We start from the raw sequence: 7,845 nt of genomic DNA, 5'->3' as shown, positions 1-7,845 counted from the left end.
TTGCTCCGAAGGGTCTATTTCCCTGTGTACATCTCTTTGACTCTATTTCATTGATACATCTGTCAGTACATTCACTTTACAGTGAAAGGCTCTTCCATAAAAATCCATTAGCGTGTCTCTGGCTGGTTTCACATTATTATTAATAATTTAGTAACAGCATTGCAATTTGTATGATTTATTTATTTTTGTGGAAGTTTAAACAATGGCTTTCATATGGTTGACCACTGTTCAAGATAGCAGAGATTTGTGACGTGGGTGTGCAAACAGCAGTGTGCGTGTGTGTGCACGCACGCACACAAGTTTTGTTCATCTTTCATGGGCATTAACATCCTGCATTTATTGACCATCCCTAACTGGCCTTCGAAGTGAGTGACGTACTAGGCCATTTCAAAGGCAGATAAGTGTCAATCGCATTGTTGTGGGTATGGAGTCACGTGTAAGCCAGACTAAGTAAGGAGCAGATTTCCTTCCTTAAAGGGCATTAGTCTTTGGTCTTTACAAAAATCACTAATGAGGTCACTATTACTGATGTAGCTTTCAATTCCATGTTTTATTTACTGAATTCACACATTCACAGGTTAGCCGGAGCCTCTGGGTTACTAGGACCAGTGACATTACCACAATACTATTACCTCCCTGTGTGTGTGTATACGTGTGTGTGTCTACGTGTGTGTGTGTCTACATATGTGTGTGTGTATACGTGTGTGTGTATGTATACATGTGTGTGTGTATACGTGCATGTGTGAGAAAGAGAGAGACAGAGAGCACAAGAGAGAGCAAGAGTCTCTGAGTCTCTGGGTGTGTGAGAGAGAGAGACAGGGAGAGCACAAGAGAGGGTGACAGAGTCTCTGAGTGTGTGTGTGTGTGTGTGTGAGAGAGAGAGAGAGAGAGAGGGCACAAGAGAGGGCCTCTGAGTGTGTGAGAGAGTGTGGGTGTGAGAGTGTGGGTGTGTATGCCTCTAAGACTGCCTGTGTCTCTGTAGAAAGCTCTTCATACTATTCAGATCTTCCCTCTATCATAGGCTCATTCAAATCCACACTCTGAGGACTATCACATGATAGCAATGCTTAGCATATACCGGTTTAACCAGTCCCCTTACACATCACTCCCAGACGATTAGCAAATCAAATTTACTGCGTTTTGCATCTGTCACAAACTGGTCATGTGACAGTGTCTTATATCGAGGGAGGTCAGCTGGTTGTCTGTTGTCATCAGGAGTTGGACAGTGACAGGTGACACATGGCTTTGGGACAGACACAGCTCCGCTAACTGCACCAGAGAGGCAGGCTGCTCCAGAACCTTCTGGAAAAGCCTGTCCAGATTCATGAGGATGTTGATGAGGGATAGCTTCTCCAGCCTCGGTGACCCCTGCAGAGCGGAGATCATGGCTGTTCCCAGGGAGAGCTGGAAACTGCGAGGCATCGGGGTGGAATCGAAAAGCCGCAAACTGAAATCCTTTAAGTGGGGAAAATGCCAGTTTATGGGAAGCAAAAAGCTCTCAACTGGCTGCTGGTCATCATCTTCACCATCACTGTCCTCGTTTATCAGGGCGGAGCTACAGTTCTGTGGAGGAGATGCAGTAGAGCCTGGAAGACACGGAGACTGGGACAGAGTTCCAGGATTCGGCTGACAGAAGTTTCTAGATGGTAATGGAAGTTCTGAAGGGAAAGAAAGTGGAGACGACAGCCCAGGCAGGAGAAAATCGGGATCATCTCACTCAAAGTCCTCTTGGCGTCGCCAGTGCAGTCCACAGTGAGGTGGGTTAGCTGTTTCCAGGAATTAAAGCACTGCAGGTCCCTTATCTCATCATCCAGGGAAACTCTGGCTTCGACAACCTCTCTGCAGATGGATGTCACGATGGAGAGGTCTTGCCCTGGACCTACTTCTAACTGTCTGAGACTGAGCGCTGTCTGTGAGGGGCCATCTCCTGGTGTCACTCTGAGGCCTAAGGCCTTCTCCAGACAGGGGAAGCCTTGGCTGTGCAGAAACTGCTGGCCTTTCCCAAAGAGGCGCCTGTGGATCAGAGTTAGTGCTTCCGCGAGGAAAGTGGGAGAGATGTACTCTAACCTGGGGAGAGCTAGCAGGAGAAAGGCCACAATAGTCACCTGCTGCTCAGTGGAGTCCGGACAGAGCTGAATGCCTTCAGTCAGGAGCTTGCCCAGCTGCAGGGGGTTAAACGCTGCCCGGCTCTGATCATACACCAAGTGCAGCAACGCCAAGGAGGTCACTGCTTTACACATTGAGACATCCAGCTCTCTCAGCTCCTTGCAAGTACATCCAATAGCTGACAGCACCTGGAGGTTACACTGGGTACCTGACAGAGTCAGCTTACGGAGGCGTGGCAGACACTCGATCAGATCCACCAGGAGAGATGATTGGATCCTGCTGCATCCATGTAAATCGAGAGAAGTTAGACCCTGAGGGATGGAGAAAACACCAGACTGTCTACAGATCAATCTCATATAGACATCTATATTCATACAGCATACACGAGACTTTCACCAATGATTGAATACCATAACACCCACTTCCTCATTCGAACCCTGACTCCATCTCCCACATTCCCACTCTCCTATTCCCACATTCCCAACCCCAACTTCATCCCCATGCTTCCACTGTTCCATCTCCCTCATTCCCAACCCCCATCCCAACACTGTCATTTTCACCATGGCCTAGTGATATTATCACAAGGTGATTAATCCAGACACCCAGGGCAGCTATGGGGACCCAAGTTCGAAGCCCACCACAGCAGATGATAGAATTTGAATTCAATAAATATCTGGAATTAAGAGACGAGTGACGACCATGAAACCATAGTCGATTGTGGGGGGTCAAACCCATCTGGTTCACTAATGTCTTTTAGGGAAGGAAATGTACCTGGTCTGGCCTTCGTGTGACTCCAGACCAATGTGATTGCTGAGTAAGGAATACTGGCCTAGCCAGCAACACCCACATCCCATAAACAGGAAGAAAAGCCCACTCCCAACCTCCATATTCCCACCTGATCCCAGTATCATGATTCCCACTCTCCCATTTCTCACACTCACTCCATTGCCATCATTCCCACACTCCCAAGCGGACTCCCTTACACAGATGGTCTGTTGGTTTTTATTGCAAGGGGATTGGAGTGTAGGAGTAAAGCATTCCTGCTTCAAAGGTACAACGTTGTGGTGAGACCACACACTTGGAGTACTGTGCTTCTCCAAATTTAACAAAGAATATTGGTAAAGGATAAAGGCTCACTACACTGGTCCCTGGAGGCGGTGGGGAGGCTAAGTAAACTACTAAATTCTCCAAAGTTTAGAAGAATGAGAGGCAATCTCATTGAAACAGCAGCATTTATTGCCTGTCCCTAGTTGCCCCTTGAGAAGGTGGGGGTGAGCTGCCTTCAAGAATCGCTGCAGTCCATGTTCTGTAGCTTGATCCACAATGTCCTTAGGGAAGGAATTCCAGGATTGTGACCCAGTGACAGTGAAGGAACAGCAATATATTACCAAGTCAAGATGGTGAGTGGTTTGGAGGGGAACTTGTGGGGGATGACGTTCTCCTCTATCTGCTGCCCTCATCCTTCTCAATGGAAGTGGGTGTGGGTTTGGAAAGTGTCTCTGGTGTGCCGTGCATCTTGCAGATAGTACACACTGCAGCTATTGAGCATTGGTGGTGGAGGGAGTGGATGTTTCTGAATGTGGTATCAATCAAGCGGGCTGCTTTGGCCTGGATGGTGCAAGCTCCCTGAGTGTTGTTGGAGCTGCACCCACCCAGGCAACTGGGGAATATTCCATCATACTCCTGACTTGTGCCTTGGAGATGATGGACAGGCTTTGGGGAGTCAGGGGGTGAGTAACTCGTTGCAGTATTCCTAACCTCTGACCTGCTCTTGTAGCTACTGTGTTTATGTTGCAGGTCAGTAGTAACCCACAGGATGTTAATTTGGAGGGGAAGTCAGTGATGCTAACACCTCTGAATGTCATGTGGCAATGATTAGATTTTCTCTGGTTGGGGATGGTAATTGTCTGACCGTCACGTGGCACAAATATTACTCACCATTTTGTCGGTGCAAGCCTGGATATTGTCCAAGTCTTGCTGCTTTTGGCCATGGAATGCTCTAGTAGGAGTGTCATCTTCGGTGAACATCTCCACTTCTGACCTTACGGTGGTGGGATGGTCATTGATGAAGCTGCAGCCTGAATACAACTGACCACCAGCATTTTCAGGTTCACGTCCTTTTTATTCAGAAATTGCTGGAGAAACTCAGCAGGCGTGGTGGCATCTGTTAACGCTTCAGGTCCAGTATCCTTTCTCCTCTGAAGAAGGATCTTGCACTCAAAATATTGACTCTGCTTTCACTCCACAGATGCTGTCAAACCTGCTGAGTTTCTGTTTTCAGATCTCCTGCAGCCTCAGTTCTTTGTGGCTTTTTTTTTAAAAGGGTCTGTTTTAATCCATCAGCTTCAATGTTGCTGGCAGGTCTGTTACGTGGGACTTCAGCTAAAACCACCTGGACGTACGTGTACATTACATCGACAGAATTCCCTCCCCAACCCTCTGTCACTTCATATCTGCACTTGGTTTTCCTTAACTCACCCATATTTATCTGAAAGTCGGTTCATGATGTTCTGACGTTTTGTTACTCAGAGCTTCCCCACCACTGAGGTTAAATCAAACTAGGAGAAGGAAATGGCACCTCACTCAAGTGTGAACCACAGGTGAGCAAGCACTGTGATTAGTTTCTGGACAAAGCCTGCAGTCACAGAGTCCTAGAGATGTACAGCAGGGAAACAGACCATTCGGTCCAACCTGTCCATGCCAACCAGAAACCCAATCTAGTCCCACCTGCCAGCACCCGGCCCATATCCCTCCAAACCCTTCCTATTCATATACACATCCAAATGCCTCTTAAATGTTGCAATTGTACCAGCCTCCACCACATCCTCTGGCAGCTCATTCCATGCGTGTACCACCCTCTGATCCGCATCCACGAACATCAACTAGCCACGAAACGACACGACCAGCTATCCCTAGTAGCCACACACGCAGACGACAAGCAACATGAATTTGACTGGGACAACACTACCATTATAGGGCAAGTGAAACAAAGAACAGCCAGGGAATTCCTAGAAGCATGGCACTCATCCACAAACTCCATCAACAAACACATCGACCTGGACCCAATATACTGGCCACTACAGCAGACAGCTGAAACTGACAACCGGAAGCGACAGGGACAGGCCACTATAAATGCCGGAGGAAACACCACAGAAGCGCTTCACAGGAGGCTCCCAAGCACTGAGGATGTCACCTTGACAGGGGACGAAACATTTGCAACAAAAACTTCCAGCTCGGCGAACAGAACCACAGCATAATTACCTCTCTAGGGCATCATAGGTTTGCTCTATTTCTAAAGCTCTTATCCATTTATCAAAATTACTTTGATACTTTCAACTCAATATAGGTTTGACCAGGGTCCCTCCTTAGATTCCTGGAACATTGTCTATGGGCTTCTGGTACAATCTCATATGCACTTAAGATGGCTTTTTTCACCTCCTCAAATTCCCCAGACACCTCCTCTGATAGTGATGCAAAGACCTCACTCGCCCTACCTACAAGTTTTGTTTGGATGAACAAACCCCATATGATCACTGGTCACTGCATTTGTTTAGCCACTTTTTCAAATGAGATGAAAAAGGCTTCCACATCCTTCTCACCAAATTTAGGCAATGCTTGGATATTCTTAAACAGCTTCTCATCAGGCTTTCATCCACCATGGGTTTGCTCATCCTCACTAGACCTGCCTACAGCCTTCATCTCCATCCTTTTAAGCTGACTGTTCTTCCTACGTCCTTACCTACCATCCCACCAACCTCCAGATACATCGTATCATCCTTCCTCATTTCCGCCACCTCCAAACAGACCCCACCACCAAGGATATATTTCCCTCCCCTTCCCGGAAAGACCACTCCCTCTGCGACTTCCTCGTCAGGCCCACACCTCCCACCAATCCAACCTCCACTCCCGGCACCTTCCCCTGCAACCGCAAGAAATGCAAAATTTGCGCCCACACCTCCCCTCTCACTTCCCTCCAAGGCCCCAAGGGATCTTCCATATCTGTCACAAATTCACCTGCACCTCCACACACATCATTTACTGCATCTGCTGCACCCGATGTGGCCTCCTCTACATTGGGGAGACAGGCTGCCTACTTGCGGGACGTTTCAGAGAACACCTCTGGGATACCCGCACCAACCAACCCAACCACCCTGTGGCTGGATACTATAACTCCCCCTCCCACTCCACCAAGGACATGCAGGCCCTTGGCCTCCTCCATCGCCAGACCATGGCAACACGACGCCTGGAGGAAGAGCACCTCATCTTCCGCCTAGGAACCCTCCAACCACACGGGATGAATGCAGATTTCTCCAGCTTCCTCATTTCCCCTCCCCCCACCTTATCTCAGTCCCAACCCTCAGATTCAGCACCACCTTCTTGACCTGCAATCTTCTTCCTGACCTCTCCGCCCCCACCCCCTCTCCGGCCTATCACCCTCACCTTAACTTCCTTCCACCTATCGCATTCCCAATGGCCCTCCCCCAAGTCCTTCCTCCCTACCTTTTATCTTAGGCTGCTTGGCACACCCTCCTCATTCCTGAAGAAGGGCTCATGCCCGAAACGTCGATTCTCCTGCTCCTTGGATGCTGCCTGACCTGCTGCGCTTTTCCAGCAACACATTTTTCAGCTTTGATTTCCAGCATCTGCAGTCCTCACTTTCTCCTAAAATAGGGCAGAGTCAATATGGTTTCATCAAGGGTGGTCATGCCTGACAAATCTGCGAGAAAATCTCTGAGGAAAAGTTGAAGTTATATATTGGAGGAAGGCTAATTTTGATGGTATTAGGCAAGAACTTTCAAAAGCTAATTGGGGGCAGTAGTTCGCAGGAAAAGGGACAGCTGGAAAATGGGAAGCCTTCAGAATAGAGATAACAAGTGCCCAGAGACAGTATATTCCTGTTAGAGTGAAAGGAAAGGCTAGTAGGTGTAGGGAATACTGGATGACTAAACAAGTTAGTGACGAAGGATGTTGTAGGTTACAGAGAGACACAGATACGTTGCAGAGCTGGGCTGGGAGGTGGCAAATGGAGTTTAATGCGGACAAGTGTGAGGTGATTCACTTTGGTCGGAGTAACCGGAATGCAAAGTACTGGGCTAATGGTAGGATTCTTGGTAGTGTAGATGAGCAGAGAGATCTCGATGTCCAGGTATACAGATCCCTGAAAGTTACCACCCAGGTTGACAGGGTTGTTCAGAAGGCATACAGTGTTTGAGCTTTTATTAACAGAGGGATCGAGTTCCAGAACCATGATGTTATGCTGCAGCTGTACAAAGTTCTGGTGCGGCCGCACTTGGAGTATTGTGTACAGTTCTGGTCACCGCATTATAAGAAGGATGTGGAAGCTTTGGAAAGGGTGCAGAGGAGATTTACTAGGATGTTGCCTGGTATGGAGGGAAGGTCTTACGAGGAAAGGCTGAGGGGCTTGAGGCTGTTTTCGTTAGAGAGTAGAAGGTTGAGAGGTGACTTAATAGAGACATATAAGATAATCAGAGGGTTAGATAGGGTGGACAGGGAGAGCCTTTTTCCAAGTATGGTGACGGCGAGCACGAGGGGACCCAATTTTAAATTGAGGGGTGATAGATATAGGACAGATGTCAGAGGTAGTTTCTTTACTCAAAGAGTAGTAAGGGTATGCAATGCTTTGCCTGCAATGGTAGTAGATTCGCCAACTTTAAGTACATTTAAGTCATCATTGGACAAGCATATAGATGTATATGGAATAGTGTAGGTTAGATGGGC

General features: G+C 47.9%; 1 pseudogene; it reads right to left on the bottom strand.

The window, feature by feature from the left end:
• Positions 1-531: 531 nt before the first annotated feature.
• On the bottom strand, positions 532-4,720 carry LOC148152270 (uncharacterized; annotated as a pseudogene).
• Positions 4,721-7,845: the final 3,125 nt, after the last annotated feature.

This window comes from Chiloscyllium plagiosum, unplaced genomic scaffold (assembly GCF_037043375.1).
Source record: "Chiloscyllium plagiosum isolate Xiang-an unplaced genomic scaffold, Cpla_swu_hap1 HiC_scaffold_1, whole genome shotgun sequence".
NCBI lineage: Eukaryota > Metazoa > Chordata > Chondrichthyes > Orectolobiformes > Hemiscylliidae > Chiloscyllium > Chiloscyllium plagiosum.
The sequence above is the reverse complement of the archived record's forward strand: the minus strand, read 5'-3'. Positions and strand labels throughout refer to the sequence as shown.